The 27,696-nt window shown below is 39.7% G+C and overlaps 26 non-coding genes across 26 annotated transcripts; all 26 read left to right on the top strand.

Moving 5' to 3' along the window:
• The first annotated feature begins 196 nt into the window (after nt 1-196).
• On the top strand, nt 197-269 carry TRNAK-CUU (transfer RNA lysine (anticodon CUU)). The gene has a single exon. It is a non-coding gene; the product is annotated as a tRNA-Lys (tRNA).
• Nucleotides 270-1,024: 755 nt separating this feature from the next.
• On the top strand, nt 1,025-1,097 carry TRNAK-CUU (transfer RNA lysine (anticodon CUU)). Its single transcript has one exon. It is a non-coding gene; the product is annotated as a tRNA-Lys (tRNA).
• Nucleotides 1,098-1,661: 564 nt separating this feature from the next.
• TRNAA-AGC (transfer RNA alanine (anticodon AGC)) lies at nt 1,662-1,734 on the top strand. The gene has a single exon. It is a non-coding gene; the product is annotated as a tRNA-Ala (tRNA).
• A 990-nt stretch (nt 1,735-2,724) lies between these two features.
• TRNAA-AGC (transfer RNA alanine (anticodon AGC)) lies at nt 2,725-2,797 on the top strand. The gene has a single exon. It is a non-coding gene; the product is annotated as a tRNA-Ala (tRNA).
• Nucleotides 2,798-3,149: 352 nt separating this feature from the next.
• Nucleotides 3,150-3,222, top strand: TRNAK-CUU (transfer RNA lysine (anticodon CUU)). The gene has a single exon. It is a non-coding gene; the product is annotated as a tRNA-Lys (tRNA).
• Nucleotides 3,223-3,786: 564 nt separating this feature from the next.
• On the top strand, nt 3,787-3,859 carry TRNAA-AGC (transfer RNA alanine (anticodon AGC)). Its single transcript has one exon. It is a non-coding gene; the product is annotated as a tRNA-Ala (tRNA).
• Nucleotides 3,860-4,434: 575 nt separating this feature from the next.
• TRNAK-CUU (transfer RNA lysine (anticodon CUU)) lies at nt 4,435-4,507 on the top strand. Its single transcript has one exon. It is a non-coding gene; the product is annotated as a tRNA-Lys (tRNA).
• Nucleotides 4,508-5,262: 755 nt separating this feature from the next.
• On the top strand, nt 5,263-5,335 carry TRNAK-CUU (transfer RNA lysine (anticodon CUU)). Its single transcript has one exon. It is a non-coding gene; the product is annotated as a tRNA-Lys (tRNA).
• Nucleotides 5,336-6,962: 1,627 nt separating this feature from the next.
• On the top strand, nt 6,963-7,035 carry TRNAA-AGC (transfer RNA alanine (anticodon AGC)). The gene has a single exon. It is a non-coding gene; the product is annotated as a tRNA-Ala (tRNA).
• Nucleotides 7,036-7,387: 352 nt separating this feature from the next.
• TRNAK-CUU (transfer RNA lysine (anticodon CUU)) lies at nt 7,388-7,460 on the top strand. The gene has a single exon. It is a non-coding gene; the product is annotated as a tRNA-Lys (tRNA).
• A 564-nt stretch (nt 7,461-8,024) lies between these two features.
• TRNAA-AGC (transfer RNA alanine (anticodon AGC)) lies at nt 8,025-8,097 on the top strand. The gene has a single exon. It is a non-coding gene; the product is annotated as a tRNA-Ala (tRNA).
• Nucleotides 8,098-9,734: 1,637 nt separating this feature from the next.
• TRNAK-CUU (transfer RNA lysine (anticodon CUU)) lies at nt 9,735-9,807 on the top strand. The gene has a single exon. It is a non-coding gene; the product is annotated as a tRNA-Lys (tRNA).
• A 1,392-nt stretch (nt 9,808-11,199) lies between these two features.
• TRNAA-AGC (transfer RNA alanine (anticodon AGC)) lies at nt 11,200-11,272 on the top strand. Its single transcript has one exon. It is a non-coding gene; the product is annotated as a tRNA-Ala (tRNA).
• A 1,624-nt stretch (nt 11,273-12,896) lies between these two features.
• On the top strand, nt 12,897-12,969 carry TRNAK-CUU (transfer RNA lysine (anticodon CUU)). Its single transcript has one exon. It is a non-coding gene; the product is annotated as a tRNA-Lys (tRNA).
• Nucleotides 12,970-14,996: 2,027 nt separating this feature from the next.
• Nucleotides 14,997-15,069, top strand: TRNAK-CUU (transfer RNA lysine (anticodon CUU)). The gene has a single exon. It is a non-coding gene; the product is annotated as a tRNA-Lys (tRNA).
• Nucleotides 15,070-15,836: 767 nt separating this feature from the next.
• Nucleotides 15,837-15,909, top strand: TRNAK-CUU (transfer RNA lysine (anticodon CUU)). The gene has a single exon. It is a non-coding gene; the product is annotated as a tRNA-Lys (tRNA).
• Nucleotides 15,910-16,664: 755 nt separating this feature from the next.
• Nucleotides 16,665-16,737, top strand: TRNAE-CUC (transfer RNA glutamic acid (anticodon CUC)). Its single transcript has one exon. It is a non-coding gene; the product is annotated as a tRNA-Glu (tRNA).
• A 149-nt stretch (nt 16,738-16,886) lies between these two features.
• On the top strand, nt 16,887-16,959 carry TRNAK-CUU (transfer RNA lysine (anticodon CUU)). The gene has a single exon. It is a non-coding gene; the product is annotated as a tRNA-Lys (tRNA).
• Nucleotides 16,960-20,048: 3,089 nt separating this feature from the next.
• Nucleotides 20,049-20,121, top strand: TRNAK-CUU (transfer RNA lysine (anticodon CUU)). Its single transcript has one exon. It is a non-coding gene; the product is annotated as a tRNA-Lys (tRNA).
• Nucleotides 20,122-20,685: 564 nt separating this feature from the next.
• TRNAA-AGC (transfer RNA alanine (anticodon AGC)) lies at nt 20,686-20,758 on the top strand. The gene has a single exon. It is a non-coding gene; the product is annotated as a tRNA-Ala (tRNA).
• Nucleotides 20,759-22,160: 1,402 nt separating this feature from the next.
• On the top strand, nt 22,161-22,233 carry TRNAK-CUU (transfer RNA lysine (anticodon CUU)). The gene has a single exon. It is a non-coding gene; the product is annotated as a tRNA-Lys (tRNA).
• Nucleotides 22,234-22,382: 149 nt separating this feature from the next.
• On the top strand, nt 22,383-22,455 carry TRNAK-CUU (transfer RNA lysine (anticodon CUU)). Its single transcript has one exon. It is a non-coding gene; the product is annotated as a tRNA-Lys (tRNA).
• A 342-nt stretch (nt 22,456-22,797) lies between these two features.
• Nucleotides 22,798-22,870, top strand: TRNAA-AGC (transfer RNA alanine (anticodon AGC)). The gene has a single exon. It is a non-coding gene; the product is annotated as a tRNA-Ala (tRNA).
• A 988-nt stretch (nt 22,871-23,858) lies between these two features.
• TRNAA-AGC (transfer RNA alanine (anticodon AGC)) lies at nt 23,859-23,931 on the top strand. The gene has a single exon. It is a non-coding gene; the product is annotated as a tRNA-Ala (tRNA).
• A 1,820-nt stretch (nt 23,932-25,751) lies between these two features.
• Nucleotides 25,752-25,824, top strand: TRNAA-AGC (transfer RNA alanine (anticodon AGC)). The gene has a single exon. It is a non-coding gene; the product is annotated as a tRNA-Ala (tRNA).
• Nucleotides 25,825-27,238: 1,414 nt separating this feature from the next.
• Nucleotides 27,239-27,311, top strand: TRNAK-CUU (transfer RNA lysine (anticodon CUU)). The gene has a single exon. It is a non-coding gene; the product is annotated as a tRNA-Lys (tRNA).
• Nucleotides 27,312-27,696: the final 385 nt, after the last annotated feature.

Raw genomic sequence — 27,696 nt, 5'->3', positions numbered from 1 at the left:
TGAGGCTCTTAATCTCAGGGTCGTGGGTTCGAGCCCCACGTTGGGCGAAAACGAGTAATTTTTGCCTGAATATTGCATTGACTCTCATAATATGGAGATTAATCTTGCATTAGACATGCAATAACTCCCAAAAATTGTCCAGGAATGGATTTCCTTCATGAAAAATGATTAGTCTGCATACCATCCTGAAGTGGGAGCCCGGCTAGCTCAGTCGGTAGAGCATGAGACTCTTAATCTCAGGGTCGTGGGTTCGAGCCCCACGTTGGGCGAAAATGAGTAATTTTTGCTGGACTCTCATAATCTGGTGATTATTCTTGCATTAGACATGCATTAACTATCAAAAATGGTATCTCCCTTGGTTTCTCATTGGTGGGCAATTTAACTTCAAGATTAGGTAGGGTATGAGTCTAGATGAACACACCACAATATCACTCATATTCGAGTAGTAAACAGGCCAACCTGAACTGTAAAACATCCCATAAGTGAAGGTAAGGCATAAATTAGGAGTGAACTGAACACTGTTATGGGCAATTGGACTTCAAATAAAGTGTGTAAGGCAGTAAGGTTACTTTTTTCATGTTATGCAGATTAAACACACAGGGGAATTAGCTCAAATGGTAGAGCGCTTGCTTAGCATGCGAGAGGTAGCGGGATCGATGCCCGCATTCTCCATTATAAAATTTGCATACATTTGATTTTTAACTTGTCATTGCCAAGGTCATTGCAGAGTAAGAACAGAAAAATCACAGATGGCTTTCAAATATGGTCTCATTATAACAACTAAAGTGGTTTAATCAAAAGGGTTCAGGTATTCTTTAGCATGTGAGAGGAATTTGAATTCTTATGCAATCTCAAAATGAAGTTCTCACAACTTCCGTTTTCATGTTCTCTTATTTTTTTTGACACTCTGTCCTCTGAAGGATGTATAAATCTGGCTTTCCTTGCAAAACAAGAGTAGAGGAATATCCAGGATTTGATTTTCTTCACAAAAAGGGATTGGTCTGCATACTGTCTTAAGGAGGGAGCCCGGCTAGCTCAGTCGGTAGAGCATGAGACTCTTAATCTCAGGGTCGTGGGTTCGAGCCCCACGTTGGGCGAAAACGAGTAATTTTTGCCTGAATATTGCATTGACTCTCATAATATGGAGATTAATCTTGCATTAGACCTGCAATAACTCCCAAAAATTGTCCAGGAATGGATTTCCTTCATAAAAAATGATTAGTCTGCATACCATCTTGAAGTGGGAGCCCGGCTAGCTCAGTCGGTAGAGCATGAGACTCTTAATCACAGGGTCGTGGGTTCGAGCCCCACGTTGGGCGAAAATGAGTAATTTTTGCTGGATTATTGCATTGACTCTCATAATCTGGTGAATATTCTTGCATTAGACATGCAATAACTATCAAAAATTGTATCTCCCTTGGTTTCTCATTGGTGGGAAATTTAACTTCAAGATTAGCTAGGGTATGAGTCTAGATGAACACACCGCAATATCACTCATATTCGAGTAGTAAACAGGCCAACCTGAACTGTAAAACATCCCATAAGTGGAGGTAAGGCATAAGTTAGGAGTGAACTTAACACTGTTATGGGCAATTGGACTTCAAATAAAGTGTGGAAGGCAGTAAGGTTACTTTTTTCATGTTATGCAGATTAAACACACAGGGGAATTAGCTCAAATGGTAGAGCGCTCGCTTAGCATGCGAGAGGTAGCGGGATCGATGCCCGCATTCTCCATTATAAAATTTGCATTCATTTTATTTTTAACTTGTCATTGCCAAGGTCATTGCAGAGTAAGAACAGAAAAATCACAGATGGCTTTCAAATATGTTCTCATTATAACAACTAAAGTGGTTTAATCAAAAGGGTTCAGGTATTCTTTAGCATGTGAGAGGAATTTGAATTCTTATGCAATCTCAAAATGAAGTTCTCACAACTTCCGTTTTCATTTTCTCTTATTTTTTTTTGACACTCTGTCCTCTGAAGGATGTATAAATCTGGCTTTCCTTGCAAAACAAGAGTAGAGGAATATCCAGGATTTGATTTTCTTCACAAAAAGGGATTGGTCTGCATACTGTCTTAAGGAGGGAGCCCGGCTAGCTCAGTCGGTAGAGCATGAGACTCTTAATCTCAGGGTCGTGGGTTCGAGCCCCATGTTGGGCGAAAACGAGTCATTTTTGCCTGAATATTGCATTGACTCTCATAATATGGAGATTAATCTTGCATTAGACCTGCAATAACTCCCAAAAATTGTCCAGGAATGGATTTCCTTCATAAAAAATGATTAGTCTGCATACCATCTTGAAGTGGGAGCCTGGCTAGCTCAGTCGGTAGAGCATGAGACTCTTAATCTCAGGGTCGTGGGTTCGAGCCCCACGTTGGGCGAAAATGAGTAATTTTTGCTGGATTATTGCATTGACTCTCATAATCTGGTGAATATTCTTGCATTAGACATGCAATAACTATCAAAAATTGTATCTCCCTTGGTTTCTCATTGGTGGGAAATTTAACTTCAAGATTAGCTAGGGTATGAGTCTAGATGAACACACCGCAATATCACTCATATTCGAGTAGTAAACAGGCCAACCTGAACTGTAAAACATCCCATAAGTGAAGGTAAGGCATAAATTAGGAGTGAACTGAACACTGTTATGGGCAATTGGACTTCAAATAAAGTGTGGAAGGCAGTAAGGTTACTTTTTTCATGTTATGCAGATTAAACACACAGGGGAATTAGCTCAAATGGTAGAGCGCTCGCTTAGCATGCGAGAGGTAGCGGGATCGATGCCCGCATTCTCCATTATAAAATTTGCAGACATTTTATTTTTAACTTGTCATTGCCAAGGTCATTGCAGAGTAAGAACAGAAAAATCACAGATGGCTTTCAAATATGGTCTCATTATAACAACTAAAGTGGTTTAATCAAAAGGGTTCAGGTATTCTTTAGCATGTGAGAGGAATTTGAATTCTTATGCAATCTCAAAATGAAGTTCTCACAACTTCCGTTTTCATGTTCTCTTATTTTTTTTGACACTCTGTCCTCTGAAGGATGTATAAATCTGGCTTTCCTTGCAAAACAAGAGTAGAGGAATATCCAGGATTTGATTTTCTTCACAAAAAGGGATTGGTCTGCATACTGTCTTAAGGAGGGAGCCCGGCTAGCTCAGTCGGTAGAGCATGAGACTCTTAATCTCAGGGTCGTGGGTTCGAGCCCCACGTTGGGCGAAAACGAGTAATTTTTGCCTGAATATTGCATTGACTCTCATAATATGGAGATTAATCTTGCATTAGACCTGCAATAACTCCCAAAAATTGTCCAGGAATGGATTTCCTTCATAAAAAATGATTAGTCTGCATACCATCTTGAAGTGGGAGCCCGGCTAGCTCAGTCGGTAGAGCATGAGACTCTTAATCACAGGGTCGTGGGTTCGAGCCCCACGTTGGGCGAAAATGAGTAATTTTTGCTGGATTATTGCATTGACTCTCATAATCTGGTGAATATTCTTGCATTAGACATGCAATAACTATCAAAAATTGTATCTCCCTTGGTTTCTCATTGGTGGGAAATTTAACTTCAAGATTAGCTAGGGTATGAGTCTAGATGAACACACCGCAATATCACTCATATTCGAGTAGTAAACAGGCCAACCTGAACTGTAAAACATCCCATAAGTGGAGGTAAGGCATAAGTTAGGAGTGAACTTAACACTGTTATGGGCAATTGGACTTCAAATAAAGTGTGGAAGGCAGTAAGGTTACTTTTTTCATGTTATGCAGATTAAACACACAGGGGAATTAGCTCAAATGGTAGAGCGCTCGCTTAGCATGCGAGAGGTAGCGGGATCGATGCCCGCATTCTCCATTATAAAATTTGCATTCATTTTATTTTTAACTTGTCATTGCCAAGGTCATTGCAGAGTAAGAACAGAAACATCACAGATGGCTTTCAAATATGTTCTCATTATAACAACTAAAGTGGTTTAATCAAAAGGGTTCAGGTATTCTTTAGCATGTGAGAGGAATTTGAATTCTTATGCAATCTCAAAATGAAGTTCTCACAACTTCCGTTTTCATTTTCTCTTATTTTTTTTTGACACTCTGTCCTCTGAAGGATGTATAAATCTGGCTTTCCTTGCAAAACAAGAGTAGAGGAATATCCAGGATTAGATTTTCTTCACAAAAAGGGATTGGTCTGCATACTGTCTTAAGGAGGGAGCCCGGCTAGCTCAGTCGGTAGAGCATGAGACTCTTAATCTCAGGGTCGTGGGTTCGAGCCCCATGTTGGGCGAAAACGAGTCATTTTTGCCTGAATATTGCATTGACTCTCATAATATGGAGATTAATCTTGCATTAGACCTGCAATAACTCCCAAAAATTGTCCAGGAATGGATTTCCTTCATGAAAAATGATTAGTCTGCATACCATCCTGAAGTGGGAGCCCGGCTAGCTCAGTCGGTAGAGCATGAGACTCTTAATCTCAGGGTCGTGGGTTCGAGCCCCACGTTGGGCGAAAATGAGTAATTTTTGCTGGACTCTCATAATCTGGTGATTATTCTTGCATTAGACATGCAATAACTATCAAAAATGGTATCTCCCTTGGTTTCTCATTGGTGGGCAATTTAACTTCAAGATTAGGTAGGGTATGAGTCTAGATGAACACACCACAATATCACTCATATTCGAGTAGTAAACAGGCCAACCTGAACTGTAAAACATCCCATAAGTGAAGGTAAGGCATAAATTAGGAGTGAACTGAACACTGTTTTGGGCAATTGGACTTCAAATAAAGTGTGTAAGGCAGTAAGGTTACTTTTTTCATGTTATGCAGATTAAACACACAGGGGAATTAGCTCAAATGGTAGAGCGCTTGCTTAGCATGCGAGAGGTAGCGGGATCGATGCCCGCATTCTCCATTATAAAATTTGCATACATTTGATTTTTAACTTGTCATTGCCAAGGTCATTGCAGAGTAAGAACAGAAAAATCACAGATGGCTTTCAAATATGGTCTCATTATAACAACTAAAGTGGTTTAATCAAAAGGGTTCAGGTATTCTTTAGCATGTGAGAGGAATTTGAATTCTTATGCAATCTCAAAATGAAGTTCTCACAACTTCCGTTTTCATGTTCTCTTATTTTTTTTGACACTCTGTCCTCTGAAGGATGTATAAATCTGGCTTTCCTTGCAAAACAAGAGTAGAGGAATATCCAGGATTTGATTTTCTTCACAAAAAGGGATTGGTCTGCATACTGTCTTAAGGAGGGAGCCCGGCTAGCTCAGTCGGTAGAGCATGAGACTCTTAATCTCAGGGTCGTGGGTTCGAGCCCCACGTTGGGCGAAAACGAGTAATTTTTGCCTGAATATTGCATTGACTCTCATAATATGGAGATTAATCTTGCATTAGACCTGCAATAACTCCCAAAAATTGTCCAGGAATGGATTTCCTTCATAAAAAATGATTAGTCTGCATACCATCTTGAAGTGGGAGCCCGGCTAGCTCAGTCGGTAGAGCATGAGACTCTTAATCACAGGGTCGTGGGTTCGAGCCCCACGTTGGGCGAAAATGAGTAATTTTTGCTGGATTATTGCATTGACTCTCATAATCTGGTGAATATTCTTGCATTAGACATGCAATAACTATCAAAAATTGTATCTCCCTTGGTTTCTCATTGGTGGGAAATTTAACTTCAAGATTAGCTAGGGTATGAGTCTAGATGAACACACCGCAATATCACTCATATTCGAGTAGTAAACAGGCCAACCTGAACTGTAAAACATCCCATAAGTGGAGGTAAGGCATAAGTTAGGAGTGAACTTAACACTGTTATGGGCAATTGGACTTCAAATAAAGTGTGGAAGGCAGTAAGGTTACTTTTTTCATGTTATGCAGATTAAACACACAGGGGAATTAGCTCAAATGGTAGAGCGCTCGCTTAGCATGCGAGAGGTAGCGGGATTGATGCCCGCATTCTCCATTATAAAATTTGCATTCATTTTATTTTTAACTTGTCATTGCCAAGGTCATTGCAGAGTAAGAACAGAAAAATCACAGATGGCTTTCAAATATGTTCTCATTATAACAACTAAAGTGGTTTAATCAAAAGGGTTCAGGTATTCTTTAGCATGTGAGAGGAATTTGAATTCTTATGCAATCTCAAAATGAAGTTCTCACAACTTCCGTTTTCATTTTCTCTTATTTTTTTTTGACACTCTGTCCTCTGAAGGATGTATAAATCTGGCTTTCCTTGCAAAACAAGAGTAGAGGAATATCCAGGATTTGATTTTCTTCACAAAAAGGGATTGGTCTGCATACTGTCTTAAGGAGGGAGCCCGGCTAGCTCAGTCGGTAGAGCATGAGACTCTTAATCTCAGGGTCGTGGGTTCGAGCCCCATGTTGGGCGAAAACGAGTCATTTTTGCCTGAATATTGCATTGACTCTCATAATATGGAGATTAATCTTGCATTAGACCTGCAATAACTCCCAAAAATTGTCCAGGAATGGATTTCCTTCATAAAAAATGATTAGTCTGCATACCATCTTGAAGTGGGAGCCTGGCTAGCTCAGTCGGTAGAGCATGAGACTCTTAATCTCAGGGTCGTGGGTTCGAGCCCCACGTTGGGCGAAAATGAGTAATTTTTGCTGGATTATTGCATTGACTCTCATAATCTGGTGAATATTCTTGCATTAGACATGCAATAACTATCAAAAATTGTATCTCCCTTGGTTTCTCATTGGTGGGAAATTTAACTTCAAGATTAGCTAGGGTATGAGTCTAGATGAACACACCGCAATATCACTCATATTCGAGTAGTAAACAGGCCAACCTGAACTGTAAAACATCCCATAAGTGAAGGTAAGGCATAAATTAGGAGTGAACTGAACACTGTTATGGGCAATTGGACTTCAAATAAAGTGTGGAAGGCAGTAAGGTTACTTTTTTCATGTTATGCAGATTAAACACACAGGGGAATTAGCTCAAATGGTAGAGCGCTCGCTTAGCATGCGAGAGGTAGCGGGATCGATGCCCGCATTCTCCATTATAAAATTTGCATACATTTTATTTTTAACTTGTCATTGCCAAGGTCATTGCAGAGTAAGAACAGAAAAATCACAGATGGCTTTCAAATATGGTCTCATTATAACAACTAAAGTGGTTTAATCAAAAGGGTTCAGGTATTCTTTAGCATGTGAGAGGAATTTGAATTCTTATGCAATCTCAAAATGAAGTTCTCACAACTTCCGTTTTCATGTTCTCTTATTTTTTTTGACACTCTGTCCTCTGAAGGATGTATAAATCTGGCTTTCCTTGCAAAACAAGAGTAGAGGAATATCCAGGATTTGATTTTCTTCACAAAAAGGGATTGGTCTGCATACTGTCTTAAGGAGGGAGCCCGGCTAGCTCAGTCGGTAGAGCATGAGACTCTTAATCTCAGGGTCGTGGGTTCGAGCCCCACGTTGGGCGAAAACGAGTAATTTTTGCCTGAATATTGCATTGACTCTCATAATATGGAGATTAATCTTGCATTAGACCTGCAATAACTCCCAAAAATTGTCCAGGAATGGATTTCCTTCATAAAAAATGATTAGTCTGCATACCATCTTGAAGTGGGAGCCCGGCTAGCTCAGTCGGTAGAGCATGAGACTCTTAATCACAGGGTCGTGGGTTCGAGCCCCACGTTGGGCGAAAATGAGTAATTTTTGCTGGATTATTGCATTGACTCTCATAATCTGGTGAATATTCTTGCATTAGACATGCAATAACTATCAAAAATTGTATCTCCCTTGGTTTCTCATTGGTGGGAAATTTAACTTCAAGATTAGCTAGGGTATGAGTCTAGATGAACACACCGCAATATCACTCATATTCGAGTAGTAAACAGGCCAACCTGAACTGTAAAACATCCCATAAGTGGAGGTAAGGCATAAGTTAGGAGTGAACTTAACACTGTTATGGGCAATTGGACTTCAAATAAAGTGTGGAAGGCAGTAAGGTTACTTTTTTCATGTTATGCAGATTAAACACACAGGGGAATTAGCTCAAATGGTAGAGCGCTCGCTTAGCATGCGAGAGGTAGCGGGATCGATGCCCGCATTCTCCATTATAAAATTTGCATTCATTTTATTTTTAACTTGTCATTGCCAAGGTCATTGCAGAGTAAGAACAGAAACATCACAGATGGCTTTCAAATATGTTCTCATTATAACAACTAAAGTGGTTTAATCAAAAGGGTTCAGGTATTCTTTAGCATGTGAGAGGAATTTGAATTCTTATGCAATCTCAAAATGAAGTTCTCACAACTTCCGTTTTCATTTTCTCTTATTTTTTTTTGACACTCTGTCCTCTGAAGGATGTATAAATCTGGCTTTCCTTGCAAAACAAGAGTAGAGGAATATCCAGGATTTGATTTTCTTCACAAAAAGGGATTGGTCTGCATACTGTCTTAAGGAGGGAGCCCGGCTAGCTCAGTCGGTAGAGCATGAGACTCTTAATCTCAGGGTCGTGGGTTCGAGCCCCATGTTGGGCGAAAACGAGTAATTTTTGCCTGAATATTGCATTGACTCTCATAATATGGAGATTAATCTTGCATTAGACCTGCAATAACTCCCAAAAATTGTCCAGGAATGGATTTCCTTCATAAAAAATAATTAGTCTGCATACCATCTTGAAGTGGGAGCCCGGCTAGCTCAGTCGGTAGAGCATGAGACTCTTAATCTCAGGGTCGTGGGTTCGAGCCCCACGTTGGGTGAAAATGAGTAATTTTTGCTGGATTATTGCATTGACTCTCATAATCTGGTGAATATTCTTGCATTAGACATGCAATAACTATCAAAAATGGTATCTCCCTTGGTTTCTCATTGGTGGGAAATTTAACTTCAAGATTAGCTAGGGTATGAGTCTAGATGAACACACCGCAATATCACTCATATTCGAGTAGTAAACAGGCCAACCTGAACTGTAAAACATCCCATAAGTGGAGGTAAGGCATAACTTAGGAGTGAACTTAACACTGTTATGGGCAATTGGACTTCAAATAAAGTGTGGAAGGCAATAAGGTTACTTTTTTCATGTTATGCAGATTAAACACACAGGGAAATTAGCTTAAATGGTAGAGCGCTCGCTTAGCATGCGAGAGGTAGCGGGATCGATGCCTGCATTCTCCATTATAAAATTTGCATACATTTTATTTTTAACTTGTCATTGCCAAGGTCATTGCAGAGTAAGAACAGAAAAATCAAAGATGGCTTTCAAATATGGTCTCATTATAACAACTAAAGTGGTTTAATCAAAAGGGTTCAGGTATTCTTTAGCATGTGAGAGGAATTTGAATTCTTATGCAATCTCAAAATGAAGTTCTCACAACTTCCATTTTAATTTTCTCTTATTTTTTTTGACACTCTGTCCTCTGAAGGATGTATAAATCTGGCTTTCCTTGCAAAACAAGAGTAGAGGAATATCCATGATTTGATTTTCTTCACAAAAAGGGATTGGTCTGCATACTGCCTTAAGGAGGGAACCCGGCTAGCTCAGTCGGTAGAGCATGAGGCTCTTAATCTCAGGGTCGTGGGTTCGAGCCCCACGTTGGGCGAAAACGAGTAATTTTTGCCTGAATATTGCATTGACTCTCATAATGTGGAGATTAATCTTGCATTAGACATGCAATAACTCCCAAAAATTGTCCAGGAATGGATTTCCTTCATAAAAAATGATTAGTCTGCATACCATCCTGAAGTGGGAGCCCGGCTAGCTCAGTCGGTAGAGCATGAGACTCTTAATCTCAGGGTCGTGGGTTCGAGCCCCACGTTGGGCGAAAATGAGTAATTTTTGCTGGACTCTCATAATCTGGTGATTATTCTTGCATTAGACATGCAATAACTATCAAAAATGGTATCTCCCTTGGTTTCTCATTGGTGGGAAATTTAACTTCAAGATTAGGTAGGGTATGAGTCTAGATGAACACACCACAATATCACTCATATTCGAGTAGTAAACAGGCCAACCTGAACTGTAAAACATCCCATAAGTGAAGGTAAGGCATAAATTAGGAGTGAACTGAACACTGTTATGGGCAATTGGACTTCAAATAAAGTGTGTAAGGCAGTGAGGTTACTTTTTTCATGTTATGCAGATTAAACACACAGGGGAATTAGCTCAAATGGTAGAGCGCTTGCTTAGCATGCGAGAGGTAGCGGGATCGATGCCCGCATTCTCCATTATAAAATTTGCATACATTTTATTTTTAACTTGTCATTGCCAAGGTCATTGCAGAGTAAGAACAGAAAAATCACAGATGGCTTTCAAATATGGTCTCATTATAACAACTAAAGTGGTTTAATCAAAAGGGTTCAGGTATTCTTTAGCATGTGAGAGGAATTTGAATTCTTATGCAATCTCAAAATGAAGTTCTCACAACTTCCGTTTTCATTTTCTCTTATTTTTTTTGACACTCTGTCCTCTGAAGGATGTATAAATCTGGCTTTCCTTGCAAAACAAGAGTAGAGGAATATCCAGGATTTGATTTTCTTCACAAAAAGGGATTGGTCTGCATACTGTCTTAAGGAGGGAGCCCGGCTAGCTCAGTCGGTAGAGCATGAGACTCTTAATCTCAGGGTCGTGGGTTCGAGCCCCACGTTGGACGAAAACGAGTAATTTTTGCCTGAATATTGCATTGACTCTCATAATATGGAGATTAATCTTGCATTAGACCTGCAATAACTCCCAAAAATTGTCCAGGAATGGATTTCCTTCATAAAAAATAATTAGTCTGCATACCATCTTGAAGTGGGAGCCCGGCTAGCTCAGTCGGTAGAGCATGAGACTCTTAATCTCAGGGTCGTGGGTTCGAGCCCCACGTTGGGTGAAAATGAGTAATTTTTGCTGGATTATTGCATTGACTCTCATAATCTGGTGAATATTCTTGCATTAGACATGCAATAACTATCAAAAATGGTATCTCCCTTGGTTTCTCATTGGTGGGAAATTTAACTTCAAGATTAGCTAGGGTATGAGTCTAGATGAACACACCGCAATATCACTCATATTCGAGTAGTAAACAGGCCAACCTGAACTGTAAAACATCCCATAAGTGGAGGTAAGGCATAAGTTAGGATTGAACTTAACACTGTTATGGGCAATTGGACTTCAAATAAAGTGTGGAAGGCAATAAGGTTAGTTTTTTCATGTTATGCAGATTAAACACACAGGGGAATTAGCTCAAATGGTAGAGCGCTCGCTTAGCATGCGAGAGGTAGCGGGATCGATGCCCGCATTCTCCATTATAAAATTTGCATACATTTTATTTTTAACTTGTCATTGCCAAGGTCATTGCAGAGTAAGAACAGAAAAATCAAAGATGGCTTTCAAATATGGTCTCATTATAACAACTAAAGTGGTTTAATCAAAAGGGTTCAGGTATTCTTTAGCATGTGAGAGGAATTTGAATTCTTATGCAATCTCAAAATGAAGTTCTCACAACTTCCATTTTCATTTTCTCTTATTTTTTTTGACACTCTGTCCTCTGAAGGATGTATAAATCTGGCTTTCCTTGAAAAACAAGAGTAGAGGAATATCCAGGATTTGATTTTCTTCACAAAAAGGGATTGGTCTGCATACTGCCTTAAGGAGGGAACCCGGCTAGCTCAGTCGGTAGAGCATGAGGCTCTTAATCTCAGGGTCATGGGTTCGAGCCCCACGTTGGGCGAAAATGAGTAATTTTTGCCTGAATATTGCATTGACTCTCATAATATGGAGATTAATCTTGCATTAGACATGCAATAACTCCCAAAAATTGTCCAGGAATGGATTTCCTTCATAAAAAATGATTAGTCTGCATACCATCCTGAAGTGGGAGCCCGGCTAGCTCAGTCAGTAGAGCATGAGACTCTTAATCTCAGGGTTGTGGGTTCGAGCCCCACGTTGGGCGAAAATGAGTAATTTTTGCTGGACTCTCATAATCTGGTGATTATTCTTGCATTAGACATGCAATAACTATCAAAAATGGTATCTCCCTTGGTTTCTCTTTGGTGGGAAATTTAACTTCAAGATTAGGTAGGGTATAAGTCTAGAAGAACACACCACAATATCACTCATATTCGAGTAGTAAACAGGCCAACCTGAACTGTAAAACATCCCAGAAGTGAAGGTAAGGCATAAGTTAGGAGTGAACTGAACACTGTTATGGGCAATTGGACTTCAAATAAAGTGTGTAAGGCAGTGAGGTTACTTTTTTCATGTTATGCAGATTAAACACACAGGGGAATTAGCTCAAATGGTAGAACGCTTGCTTAGCATGCGAGAGGTAGCGGGATCGATGCCCGCATTCTCCATTATAAAATTTGCATACATTTTATTTTTAACTTGTCATTGCCAAGGTCATTGCAGAGTAAGAACAGAAAAATCACAGATGGCTTTCAAATATGGTCTCATTATAACAACTAAAGTGGTTTAATCAAAAGGGTTCAGGTATTTTTTAGCATGTGAGAGGAATTTGAATTCTTATGCAATCTCAAAATGAAGTTCTCACAACTTCCGTTTTCATGTTCTCTTATTTTTTTTGACACTCTGTCCTCTGAAGGATGTATAAATCTGGCTTTCCTTGCAAAACAAGAGTAGAGGAATATCCAGGATTTGATTTTCTTCACAAAAAGGGATTGGTCTGCATACTGTCTTAAGGAGGGAGCCCGGCTAGCTCAGTCGGTAGAGCATGAGACTCTTAATCTCAGGGTTGTGGGTTCGAGCCCCACGTTGGGCGAAAACGAGTAATTTTTGCCTGAATATTGCATTGACTCTCATAATGTGGAGATTAATCTTGCATTAGACATGCAATAACTCCCAAAAATTGTCCAGGAATGGATTTCCTTCATAAAAAATGATTAGTCTGCATACCATCCTGAAGTGGGAGCCCGGCTAGCTCAGTCGGTAGAGCATGAGACTCTTAATCTCAGGGTCGTGGGTTCGAGCCCCACGTTGGGCGAAAATGAGTAATTTTTGCTGGACTCTCATAATCTGGTGATTATTCTTGCATTAGACATGCAATAACTATCAAAAATGGTATCTCCCTTGGTTTCTCATTGGTGGGAAATTTAACTTCAAGATTAGGTAGGGTATGAGTCTAGATGAACACACCACAATATCACTCATATTCGAGTAGTAAACAGGCCAACCTGAACTGTAAAACATCCCATAAGTGAAGGTAAGGCATAAATTAGGAGTGAACTGAACACTGTTATGGGCAATTGGACTTCAAATAAAGTGTGGAAGGCAGTAAGGTTACTTTTTTCATGTCATGCAGATTAAACACACAGGGGAATTAGCTCAAATGGTAGAGCGCTCACTTAGCATGCGAGAGGTAGCGGGATCGATGCCCGCATTCTCCATTATAAAATTTGCATACATTTTATTTTTAACTTGTCATTGCCAAGGTCATTGCAGAGTAAGAACAGAAAAATCACAGATGGCTTTCAAATATGGTCTCATTATAACAACTAAAGTGGTTTAATGAAAAGGGTTCAGGTATTCTTTAGCATGTGAGAGGAATTTGAATTCTTATGCAATCTCAAAATGAAGTTCTCACAACTTCCATTTTCATTTTCTCTTATTTTTTTGACACTCTGTCCTCTGAAGGATGTATAAATCTGGCTTTCCTTGCAAAACAAGAGTAGAGGAATATCCAGGATTTGATTTTCTTCACAAAAAGGGATTGGTCTGCATACTGTCTTAAGGAGGGAACCCGGCTAGCTCAGTCGGTAGAGCATGAGACTCTTAATCTCAGGGTCGTGGGTTCGAGCCCCACGATGGGCGAAAACGAGTAATTTTTGCCTGAATATTGCATTGACTCTCATAATATGGAGATTAATCTTGCATTAGACATGCAATAACTCCCAAAAATTGTCCAGGAATGGATTTCCTTCATAAAAAATGATTAGTTTGCATACCATCTTGAAGTGGGAGCCCGGCTAGCTCAGTCGGTAGAGCATGAGACTCTTAATCTCAGGGTCGTGGGTTAGAGCCCCACGTTGGGCGAAAATGAGTCATTTTTGCTGGACTCTCATAATCTGGTGATTATTCTTGCATTAGACATGCAATAACTATCAAAAATGGTATCTCCCTTGGTTTCTCATTGGTGGGAAATTTAACTTCAAGATTAGGTAGGGTATGAGTCTAGATGAACACACCACAATATCACTCATATTCGAGTAGTAAACAGGCCAACCTGGGCTGTAAAACATCCCATAAGTGGAGGTAAGGCATAAGTTAGGAGTGAACTGAACACTGTTATGGGCAATTGGACTTCAAATAAGGTGTGGAAGGCAGTGAGGTTACTTTTTTCATGTTATGCAGATTTAACACACAGGAGAATTAGCCTAAAATGGTAGAGCGCTCGCTTAGCATGTGAGAGGTAGCGGGATCGATGCCCGCATTCTCCATTATAAAATTTGCATACATTTTATTTTTAACACGTCATTGCCAAGGTCATTGCAGAGTAAGAACAGAAAAATCACAGATGGCTTTCAAATATGGTCTCATTATAACAACTAAAGTGGTTTAATGAAAAGGGTTCAGGTATTCTTTAGCATGTGAGAGGAATTTGAATTCTTATGCAATCTCAAAATGAAGTTCTCACAACTTCCGTTTTCATTTTCTCTTATTTATTTTGACACTCTGTCCTCTGAAGGATGTATAAATCTGGCTTTCCTTGCAAAACAAGAGTAGAGGAATATCCAGTATTTGATCTTCTTCACAAAAAGGGATTGGTCTGCATACTGTCTTAAGGAGGGAGCCCGGCTAGCTCAGTCGGTAGAGCATGAGACTCTTAATCTCAGGGTCGTGGGTTTGAGCCCCACGTTGGGCGAAAACGAGTAATTTTTGCCTGAATATTGCATTGACTCTCATAATATGGAGATTAATCTTGCATTAGACATGCAACAACTCCCAAAAATTGTCCAGGAATGGATTTCCTTCATAAAAAATGATTAGTCTGCATACCATCTAGAAGTGGGAGCCCGGCTAGCTCAGTCGGTAGAGCATGAGACTCTTAATCTCAGGGTCGTGGGTTCGAGCCCCACGTTGGGCGAAAATTAGTAATTTTTGCTGGATTATTGCATTGACCCTCATAATCTGGTGAATATTCTTGCATTAGACATGCAATAACTATCAAAAATGGTATCTCCCTTGGTTTCTCATTGGTGGGAAATTTAACTTCAAGATTAGCTAGGGTATGAGTCTAGATGAACACACCGCAATATCACTCATATTCGAGTAGTAAAGAGGCCAACCTGAACTGTAAAACATCCCATAAGTGGAGGTAAGGCATGAGTTAGGAGTGAACTGAACACTGTTATGGGCAATTGGACTTCAAATAAAGTGTGGAAGGCAGTGAGGTTACTTTTTTCATGTTATGCAGCTTTAACACACAGGGGAATTAGCTCAAATGGTAGAGCGCTCGCTTAGCATGTGAGAGGTAGCGGGATCGATGCCCGCATTCTCCATTATAAAATTTGCATACATTTTATTTTTAACACGTCATTGCCAAGGTCATTGCAGAGTAAGAACAGAAAAATCACAGATGGCTTTCAAATATGGTCTCATTATAACAACTAAAGTGGTTTAATGAAAAGGGTTCAGGTATTCTTTAGCATGTGAGAGGAATTTCAATTCTTATGCAATCTCAAAATGAAGTTCTCACAACTTCCATTTTCATTTTCTCTTATTTTTTTTGACACTCTGTCCTCTGAAGGATGTATAAATCTGGCTTTACTTGCAAAACAAGAGTAGAGGAATATCCAGGATTTGATTTTCTTCACAAAAAGGGATTGGTCTGCATATTGACTTAAAGAGGGAGCCCGGCTAGCTCAGTCGGTAGAGCATGAGACTCTTAATCTCAGGGTCGTGGGTTCGAGCCCCACGTTGGGCGAAAATGAGTCATTTTTGCTGGACTCTCATAATCTGGTGATTATTCTTGCATTAGACATGCAATAACTATCAAAAATGGTATCTCCCTTGGTTTATCATTGGTGGGAAATTTAACTTCAAGATTAGGTAGGGTATGAGTCTAGATGAACACACCACAATATCACTCATATTCGAGTAGTAAACAGGCCAACCTGAGCTGTAAAACATCCCATAAGTGGAGGTAAGGCATAAGTTAGGAGTGAACTGAACACTGTTATGGGCAATTGGACGTCAAATAAAGTGTGGAAGGCAGTGAGGTTACTTTTTTCATGTTATGCAGATTTAACACACAGGGGAATTAGCTCAAATGGTAGAGCGCTCGCTTAGCATGTGAGAGGTAGCGGGATCGATGCCCGCATTCTCCATTATAAAATTTGCATATATTTTATTTTTAACACGTCATTGCCAAGGTCATTGCAGAGTAAGAACAGAAAAATCACAGATGGCTTTCAAATATGGTCTCATTATAACAACTAAATTGGTTTAATCAAAAGGGTTCAGGTATTCTTTAGCATGTGAGAGGAATTTGAATTCTTATGCAATCTCAAAATGAAGTTCTCACAACTTCCATTTTCATTTTCTCTTATTTTTTTTGACACTCTGTCCTCTGAAGGATGTATAAATCTGGCTTTCCTTGCAAAACAAGAGTAGATGAATATCCAGGATTTGATTTTCTTCACAAAAAGGGATTGGTCTGCATACTGTCTTAAAGAGGGAACCCGGCTAGCTCAGTCGGTAGAGCATGAGACTCTCAATCTCAGGGTCGTGGGTTCGAGCCCCACGTTGGGCGAAAACGAGTAATTTTTGCCTGAATATTGCATTGACTCTCATAATATGGAGATTAATCTTGCATTAGACCTGCAATAACTCCCAAAAATTGTCCAGGAATGGATTTCCTTCATAAAAAATGATTAGTCTGCATACCATCTTGAAGTGGGAGCCCGGCTAGCTCAGTCGGTAGAGCATGAGACTCTTAATCTCAGGGTCGTGGGTTCGAGCCCCACGTTGGGCGAAAACGAGTAATTTTTGCCTGAATATTGCATTGACTCTCATAATATGGAGATTAATCTTGCATTAGACCTGCAATAACTCCCAAAAATTGTCCAGGAATGGATTTCCTTCATAAAAAATGATTAGTCTGCATACCATCTTGAAGTGGGAGCCCGGCTAGCTCAGTCGGTAGAGCATGAGACTCTTAATCTCAGGGTCGTGGGATCGAGCCCCACGTTGGGCGAATATGAGTAATTTTTGCTGGACTCTCATAATCTGGTGATTATTCTTGCATTAGACATGCAATAACTATCAAAAATGGTATCTCCCTTGGTTTCTCATTGGTGGGAAATTTAACTTCAAGATTAGTTAGGGTATGGGTCTAGATGAACACACCACAATATCACTCATATTCGAGTAGTAAACAGGCCAACCTGAACTGTAAAACAATTCATAAGTGGAGGTAAGGCATAAGTTAGGAGTGAACTGAACACTGTTATGGGCAATTGGACTTCAAATAAAGTGTGGAAGGCAGTGAGGTTACTTTTTTCATGTTATGCAGATTAAACACACAGGGGAATTAGCTCAAATGGTAGAGCGCTTGTTTAGCATGCGAGAGGTAGGAAGATCGATGCCCGCATTCTCCATTATAAAATTTGCATATATTTTATTTTTAACTTGTCATTGCCAAGGTCATTGCAGAGTAAGAACAGAAAAATCACAGATGGCTTTCAAATATGGTCTCATTATAACAACTAAAGTGGTTTAATCAAAAGGGTTCAGGTATTCTTTAGCATGTGAGAGGAATTTGAATTCTTATGCAATCTCAAAATGAAGTTCTCACAACTTCCATTTTCATTTTCTCTTATTTTTTTTGACACTCTGTCCTCTGAAGGATGTATAAATCTGGCTTTCCTTGCAAAACAAGAGTAGAGGAATATCCAGGATTTGATTTTCTTCACAAAAAGGGATTGGTCTGCATACTGTCTCAAGGAGGGAGCCCGGCTAGCTCAGTCGGTAGAGCATGAGACTCTTAATCTCAGGGTCGTGGGTTCGACCCCCACGTTGGGCGAAAACGAGTAATTTTTGCCTGAATATTGCATTGACTCTCATAATATGGAGATTAATCTTGCATTAGACATGCAATAACTCCCAAAAATTGTCCAGGAATGGATTTCCTTCATAAAAAATGATTAGTCTGCATACCATCTTGAAGTGGGAGCCCGGCTAGCTCAGTCGGCAGAGCATGAGACTCTTAATCTCAGGGTCGTCGGTTCGAGCCCCACGTTGAGCGAAAATTAGTAATTTTTGCTGGATTATTGCATTGACTCTCATAATCTGGTGAATATTCTTGCATTAGACATGCAATAACTATCAAAAATGGTATCTCCCTTGGTTTCTCATTGGTGGGAAATTTAACTTCAAGATTAGCTAGGGTATGAGTCTAGATGAACACACCACAATATCACTCATATTCGAGTAGTAAAGAGGCCAACCTGAACTGTAAAACATCCCATAAGTGGAGGTAAGGCATAAGTTAGGAGTGAACTGAACACTGTTATGGGCAATTGGACTTCAAATAAAGTGTGGAAGGCAGTGAGGTTACTTTTTTCATGTTATGCAGATTAAACACACAGGGGAATTAGCTCAAATGGTAGAGCGCTCACTTAGCATGCGAGAGGTAGCGGGATCGATGCCCGCATTCTCCATTATAAAATTTGCATACATTTTATTTTTAACTTGTCATTGCCAAGGTCATTGCAGAGTAAGAACAGAAAAATCACAGATGGCTTTCAAATATGGTCTCATTATAACAACTAAAGTGGTTTAATGAAAAGGTTTCAGGTATTCTTTAGCATGTGAGAGGAATGTGAATTCTTATGCAATCTCAAAATGAAGTTCTCACAACTTCCATTTTCATTTTCTCTTATTTTTTTTGACACTCTGTCCTCTGAAGGATGTATAAATCTGGCTTTCCTTGCAAAACAAGAGTAGAGGAATATCCAGGATTTGATTTTCTTCACAAAAAGGGATTGGTCTGCATACTGTCTTAAGGAGGGAACCCGGCTAGCTCAGTCGGTAGAGCATGAGACTCTTAATCTCAGGGTCGTGGGTTCGAGCCCCACGTTGGGCGAAAACGAGTAATTTTTGCCTGAATATTGCATTGACTCTCAAAATATGGAGATTAATCTTGCATTAGACATGCAATAACTCCCAAAAATTGTCCAGGAATGGATTTCCTTCATAAAAAATGATTAGTCTGCATACCATCTTGTAGTGGGAGCCCGGCTTGCTCAGTCGGTAGAGCATGAGACTCTTAATCTCAGGGTCGTGGGTTCGAGCCCCACGTTGGGCAAAAATGAGTAATTTTTGCTGGACTCTCATAATCTGGTGATTATTCTTGCATTAGACATGCAATAACTATCAAAAATGGTATCTCCCTTGGTTTCTCATTGGTGGGAAATTTAACTTCAAGATTAGGTAGGGTATGAGTCTAGATGAACACACCACAATATCACTCATATTCGAGTAGTAAACAGGCCAACCTGAACTGTAAAACATCCCATAAGTGAAGGTAAGGCATAAATTAGGAGTGAACTGAACACTGTTATGGGCAATTGGACTTCAAATAAAGTGTGTAAGGCAGTGAGGTTACTTTTTTCATGTTATGCAGATTAAACACACAGGGGAATTAGCTCAAATGGTAGAGCGCTTGCTTAGCATGCGAGAGGTAGCGGGATCGATGCCCGCATTCTCCATTATAAAATTTGCATACATTTTATTTTTAACTTGTCATTGCCAAGGTCATTGCAGAGTAAGAACAGAAAAATCACAGATGGCTTTCAAATATGGTCTCATTATAACAACTAAAGTGGTTTAATCAAAAGGGTTCAGGTATTCTTTAGCATGTGAGAGGAATTTGAATTCTTATGCAATCTCAAAATGAAGTTCTCACAACTTCCGTTTTCATTTTCTCTTATTTTTTTTGACACTCTGTCCTCTGAAGGATGTATAAATCTGGCTTTCCTTGCAAAACAAGAGTAGAGGAATATCCAGGATTTGATTTTCTTCACAAAAAGGGATTGGTCTGCATACTGTCTTAAGGAGGGAGCCCGGCTAGCTCAGTCGGTAGAGCATGAGACTCTTAATCTCAGGGTCGTGGGTTCGAGCCCCACGTTGGGCGAAAACGAGTAATTTTTGCCTGAATATTGCATTGACTCTCATAATATGGAGATTAATCTTGCATTAGACCTGCAATAACTCCCAAAAATTGTCCAGGAATGGATTTCCTTCATAAAAAATAATTAGTCTGCATACCATCTTGAAGTGGGAGCCCGGCTAGCTCAGTCGGTAGAGCATGAGACTCTTAATCTCAGGGTCGTGGGTTCGAGCCCCACGTTGGGTGAAAATGAGTAATTTTTGCTGGATTATTGCATTGACTCTCATAATCTGGTGAATATTCTTGCATTAGACATGCAATAACTATCAAAAATGGTATCTCCCTTGGTTTCTCATTGGTGGGAAATTTAACTTCAAGATTAGCTAGGGTATGAGTCTAGATGAACACACCGCAATATCACTCATATTCGAGTAGTAAACAGGCCAACCTGAACTGTAAAACATCCCATAAGTGGAGGTAAGGCATAAGTTAGGATTGAACTTAACACTGTTATGGGCAATTGGACTTCAAATAAAGTGTGGAAGGCAATAAGGTTAGTTTTTTCATGTTATGCAGATTAAACACACAGGGGAATTAGCTCAAATGGTAGAGCGCTCGCTTAGCATGCGAGAGGTAGCGGGATCGATGCCCGCATTCTCCATTATAAAATTTGCATACATTTTATTTTTAACTTGTCATTGCCAAGGTCATTGCAGAGTAAGAACAGAAAAATCAAAGATGGCTTTCAAATATGGTCTCATTATAACAACTAAAGTGGTTTAATCAAAAGGGTTCAGGTATTCTTTAGCATGTGAGAGGAATTTGAATTCTTATGCAATCTCAAAATGAAGTTCTCACAACTTCCATTTTCATTTTCTCTTATTTTTTTTGACACTCTGTCCTCTGAAGGATGTATAAATCTGGCTTTCCTTGAAAAACAAGAGTAGAGGAATATCCAGGATTTGATTTTCTTCACAAAAAGGGATTGGTCTGCATACTGCCTTAAGGAGGGAACCCGGCTAGCTCAGTCGGTAGAGCATGAGGCTCTTAATCTTAGGGTCATGGGTTCGAGCCCCACGTTGGGCGAAAACGAGTAATTTTTGCCTGAATATTGCATTGACTCTCATAATATGGAGATTAATCTTGCATTAGACATGCAATAACTCCCAAAAATTGTCCAGGAATGGATTTCCTTCATAAAAAATGATTAGTCTGCATACCATCCTGAAGTGGGAGCCCGGCTAGCTCAGTCAGTAGAGCATGAGACTCTTAATCTCAGGGTTGTTGGTTCGAGCCCCACGTTGGGCGAAAATGAGTAATTTTTGCTGGACTCTCATAATCTGGTGATTATTCTTGCATTAGACATGCAATAACTATCAAAAATGGTATCTCCCTTGGTTTCTCTTTGGTGGGAAATTTAACTTCAAGATTAGGTAGGGTATGAGTCTAGAAGAACACACCACAATATCACTCATATTCGAGTAGTAAACAGGCCAACCTGAACTGTAAAACATCCCATAAGTGAAGGTAAGGCATAAGTTAGGAGTGAACTGAACACTGTTATGGGCAATTGGACTTCAAATAAAGTGTGTAAGGCAGTGAGGTTACTTTTTTCATGTTATGCAGATTAAACACACAGGGGAATTAGCTCAAATGGTAGAACGCTTGCTTAGCATGCGAGAGGTAGCGGGATCGATGCCCGCATTCTCCATTATAAAATTTGCATACATTTTATTTTTAACTTGTCATTGCCAAGGTCATTGCAGAGTAAGAACAGAAAAATCACAGATGGCTTTCAAATATGGTCTCATTATAACAACTAAAGTGGTTTAATCAAAAGGGTTCAGGTATTTTTTAGCATGTGAGAGGAATTTGAATTCTTATGCAATCTCAAAATGAAGTTCTCACAACTTCCGTTTTCATGTTCTCTTATTTTTTTTGACACTCTGTCCTCTGAAGGATGTATAAATCTGGCTTTCCTTGCAAAACAAGAGTAGAGGAATATCCAGGATTTGATTTTCTTCACAAAAAGGGATTGGTCTGCATACTGTCTTAAGGAGGGAGCCCGGCTAGCTCAGTCGGTAGAGCATGAGACTCTTAATCTCAGGGTCGTGGGTTCGAGCCCCACGTTGGGCGAAAACGAGTAATTTTTGCCTGAATATTGCATTGACTCTCATAATATGGAGATTAATCTTGCATTAGACCTGCAATAACTCCCAAAAATTGTCCAGGAATTGATTTCCTTCATAAAAAATAATTAGTCTGCATACCATCTTGAAGTGGGAGCCCGGCTAGCTCAGTCGGTAGAGCATGAGACTCTTAATCTCAGGGTCGTGGGTTCGAGCCCCACGTTGGGCGTAAATGAGTAATTTTTGCTGGATTATTGCATTGACTCTCATAATCTGGTGAATATTCTTGCATTAGATATGCAATAACTATCAAAAATGGTATCTCCCTTGGTTTCTCATTGGTGGGAAATTTAACTTCAAGATTAGCTAGGGTATGAGTCTAGATGAACACACCGCAATATCACTCATATTCGAGTAGTAAACAGGCCAACCTGAATTGTAAAACATCCCATAAGTGGAGGTAAGGCATAAGTTAGGAGTGAACTTAACACTGTTATGGGCAATTGGACTTCAAATAAAGTGTGGAAGGCAGTAAGGTTACTTTTTTCATGTTATGCAGATTAAACACACAGGGGAATTAGCTCAAATGGTAGAGCGCTCGCTTAGCATGCGAGAGGTAGCGGGATCGATGCCCGCATTCTCCATTATAAAATTTGCATACATTTTATTTTTAACTTGTCATTGCCAAGGTCATTGCAGAGTAAGAACAGAAAAATCACAGATGGCTTTCAAATATGGTCTCTTTATAACAACTAAAGTGGTTTAATCAAAAGGGTTCAGGTATTCTTTAGCATGTGAGAGGAATTTGAATTCTTATGCAATCTCAAAATGAAGTTCTCACAACTTCCATTTTCATTTTCTCTTATTTTTTTTGACACTCTGTCCTCTGAAGGATGTATAAATCTGGCTTTCCTTGCAAAACAAGAGTAGAGGAATATCCAGGATTTGATTTTCTTCACAAAAAGGGATTGGTCTGCATACTGTCTTAAGGAGGGAACCCGGCTAGCTCAGTCGGTAGAGCATGAGGCTCTTAATCTCAGGGTCGTGGGTTCGAGCCCCACGTTGGGCGAAAACGAGTAATTTTTGCCTGAATATTGCATTGACTCTCATAATATGGAGATTAATCTTGCATTAGACCTGCAATAACTCCCAAAAATTGTCCAGGAATGGATTTCCTTCATAAAAAATAATTAGTCTGCATACCATCTTGAAGTGGGAGCCTGGCTAGCTCAGTCGGTAGAGCATGAGACTCTTAATTTCAGGGTCGTGGGTTCGAGCCCCACGTTGGGCGAAAATGAGTAATTTTTGCTGGATTATTGCATTGACTCTCATAATCTGGTGAATATTCTTGATTAGACATGCAATAACTATCAAAAATGGTATCTCCCTTGGTTTCTCATTGGTGGGAAATTTAACTTCAAGATTAGGTAGGGTATGAGTCTAGATGAACACACCACAATATCACTCATATTCGAGTAGTAAACAGGCCAACCTGAACTGTAAAACATCCCATAAGTGAAGGTAAGGCATAAGTTAGGAGTGAACTGAACACTGTTATGGGCAATTGGACTTCAAATAAAGTGTGGAAGGCAGTAAGGTTACTTTTTTCATGTTATGCAGATCAAACACACAGGGGAATTAGCTCAAATGGTAGAGCGCTCGCTTAGCATGCGAGAGGTAGCGGGATCGATGCCCGCATTCTCCATTATAAAATTTGCATACATTTTATTTTTAACTTGTCATTGCCAAGGTCATTGCAGAGTAAGAACAGAAAAATCACAGATGGCTTTCAAACATGGTCTCATTATAACAACTAAAGTGGTTTAATCAAAAGGGTTCAGGTATTCTTTAGCATGTGAGAGGAATTTGAATTCTTATGCAATCTCAAAATGAAGTTCTCACAACTTCCATTTTCATTTTCTCTTATTTTTTTTGACACTCTGTCCTCTGAAGGATGTATAAATCTTGCTTTCCTTGCAAAACAAGAGTAGAGGAATATCCAGGATTTGATTTTCTTCACAAAAAGGGATTGGTCTGCATACTGTCTTAAGGTGGGAGCCCGGCTAGCTCAGTCGGTAGAGCCTGAGACTCTTAATCTCAGGGTCGTGGGTTGGAGCCCCACGTTGGGCAAAAACGAGTAATTTTTGCCTGAATATTGCATTGACTCTCATAATATGGAGATTAATCTTGCATTAGACATGCAATAACTCCCAAAAATTGTCCAGGAATGGATTTCCTTCATAAAAAATGATTAGTCTGCATACCATCTTGAAGTGGGAGCCCGGCTAGCTCAGTCGGTAGAGCATGAGACTCTTAATCTCAGCGTCGTGGGTTCAAGCCCCACGTTGGGCGAAAATGAGTAATTTTTGCTGGACTCTCATAATCTGGTGATTATTCTTGCATTAGACATGCAATAACTATCAAAAATGGTATCTCCCTTGGTTTCTCATTGGTGGGAAATTTAACGTCAAGATTAGGTAGGGTATGAGTCTAGATGAACACACCACAATATCACTCATATTCGAGTAGTAAACAGGCCAACCTGAACTGTAAAACATCCCATAAGTGAAGGTAAGGCATACGTTAGGAGTGAACTGAACACTGTTATGGGCAATTGGACTTCAAATAAAGTGTGTAAGGCAGTGAGGTTACTTTTTTCATGTTATGCAGATTAAACACACAGGGGAATTAGCTCAAATGGTAGAGCGCTTGCTTAGCATGCGAGAGGTAGCGGGATCGATGCCCGCATTCTCCATTATAAAATTTGCATACATTTTATTTTTAACTTGTCATTGCCAAGGTCATTGCAGAGTAAGAACAGAAAAATCACAGATGGCTTTCAAATATGGTCTCATTATAACAACTAAAGTGGTTTAATCAAAAGGGTTCAGGTATTCTTTAGCATGTGAGAGGAATTTGAATTCTTATGCAATCTCAAAATGAAGTTCTCACAACTTCCATTTTCATTTTCTCTTATTTTTTTTTTTGACACTCTGTCCTCTGAAGGATGTATAAATCTGGCTTTCATTGCAAAACAAGAGTAGAGGAATATCCAGGATTTGATTTTCTTCACAAAAAGGAATTGGTCTGCATACTGTCTTAAGGAGGGAACCCGGCTAGCTCAGTCGGTAGAGCATGAGACTCTTAATCTCAGGGTCGTGGGTTCGAGCCCCACGTTGGGCGTAAATGAGTAATTTTTGCTGGATTATTGCATTGACTCTCATAATCTGGTGAATATTCTTGCATTAGATATGCAATAACTATCAAAAATTGTATCTCCCTTGGTTTCTCATTGGTGGGAAATTTAACTTCAAGATTAGCTAGGGTATGAGTCTAGATGAACACACCGCAATATCACTCATATTCGAGAAGTAAACAGGCCAACCTGAACTGTAAAACATCCCATAAGTGGAGGTAAGGCATAAGTTAGGAGTGAACTTAACACTGTTATGGGCAATTGGACTTCAAATAAAGTGTGGAAGGCAGTAAGGTTACTTTTTTCATGTTATGCAGATTAAACACACAGGGGAATTAGCTCAAATGGTAGAGCGCTCGCTTAGCATGCGAGAGGTAGCGGGATCGATGCCCGCATTCTCCATTATAAAATTTGCATACATTTTATTTTTAACTTGTCATTGCCAAGGTCATTGCAGAGTAAGAACAGAAAAATCACAGATGGCTTTCAAACATGGTCTCATTATAACAACTAAAGTGGTTTAATCAAAAGGGTTCAGGTATTCTTTAGCATGTGAGAGGAATTTGAATTCTTATGCAATCTCAAAATGAAGTTCTCACAACTTCCATTTTCATTTTCTCTTATTTTTTTTGACACTCTGTCCTCTGAAGGATGTATAAATCTGGCTTTCCTTGCAAAACAAGAGTAGAGGAATATCCAGGATTTGATTTTCTTCACAAAAAGGGATTGGTCTGCATACTGTCTTAAGGAGGGAACCCGGCTAGCTCAGTCGGTAGAGCATGAGGCTCTTAATCTCAGGGTCGTGGGTTCGAGCCCCACGTTGGGCGAAAGCGAGTAATTTTTGCCTGAATATTGCATTGACTCTCATAATATGGAGATTAATCTTGCATTAGACCTGCAATAACTCCCAAAAATTGTCCAGGAATGGATTTCCTTCATAAAAAATAATTAGTCTGCATACCATCTTGAAGTGGGAGCCTGGCTAGCTCAGTCGGTAGAGCATGAGACTCTTAATTTCAGGGTCGTGGGTTCGAGCCCCACGTTGGGCGAAAATGAGTAATTTTTGCTGGATTATTGCATTGACTCTCGTAATCTGGTGAATATTCTTGCATTAGACATGCAATAACTATCAAAAATGGTATCTCCCTTGGTTTCTCATTGGTGGGAAATTTAACTTCAAGATTAGGTAGGGTATGAGTCTAGATGAACACACCACAATATCACTCATATTCGAGTAGTAAACAGGCCAACCTGAACTGTAAAACATCCCATAAGTGAAGGTAAGGCATAAGTTAGGAGTGAACTGAACACTGTTATGGGCAATTGGACTTCAAATAAAGTGTGTAAGGCAGTGAGGTTACTTTTTTCATGTTATGCAGATTAAACACACAGGGGAATTAGCTCAAATGGTAGAGCGCTCGCTTAGCATGCGAGAGGTAGCGGTATCGATGCCCGCATTCTCCATTATAAAATTTGCATACATTTTATTTTTAACTTGTCATTGCCAAGGTCATTGCAGAGTAAGAACAGAAAAATCACAGATGGCTTTCAAATATGGTCTCATTATAACAACTAAAGTGGTTTAATCAAAAGGGTTCAGGTATTCTTTAGCATGTGAGAGGAATTTGAATTCTTATGCAATCTCAAAATGAAGTTCTCACAACTTCCGTTTTCATTTTCTCTTATTTTTTTTGACACTCTGTCCTCTGAAGGATGTATAAATCTGGCTTTCCTTGCAAAACAAGAGTAGAGGAATATCCAGGATTTGATTTTCTTCACAAAAAGGGATTGGTCTGCATACTGTCTTAAGGAGGGAGCCCGGCTAGCTCAGTCGGTAGAGCATGAGACTCTTAATCTCAGGGTCGTGGGTTCGAGCCCCACGTTGGGCGAAAACGAGTAATTTTTGCCTGAATATTGCATTGACTCTCATAATATGGAGATTAATCTTGCATTAGACCTGCAATAACTCCCAAAAATTGTCCAGGAATGGATTTCCTTCATAAAAAATAATTAGTCTGCATACCATCTTGAAGTGGGAGCCCGGCTAGCTCAGTCGGTAGAGCATGAGACTCTTAATCTCAGGGTCGTGGGTTCGAGCCCCACGTTGGCTGAAAATGAGTAATTTTTGCTGGATTATTGCATTGACTCTCATAATCTGGTGAATATTCTTGCATTAGACATGCAATAACTATCAAAAATGGTATCTCCCTTGGTTTCTCATTGGTGGGAAATTTAACTTCAAGATTAGGTAGGGTATGAGTCTAGATGAACACA

Source organism: Lissotriton vulgaris, chromosome 1_1 (genome assembly GCF_964263255.1).
Source record: "Lissotriton vulgaris chromosome 1_1, aLisVul1.2, whole genome shotgun sequence".
Classification (NCBI taxonomy): domain Eukaryota; kingdom Metazoa; phylum Chordata; class Amphibia; order Caudata; family Salamandridae; genus Lissotriton; species Lissotriton vulgaris.
This window is presented reverse-complemented; position numbering and strand designations above follow the sequence as displayed.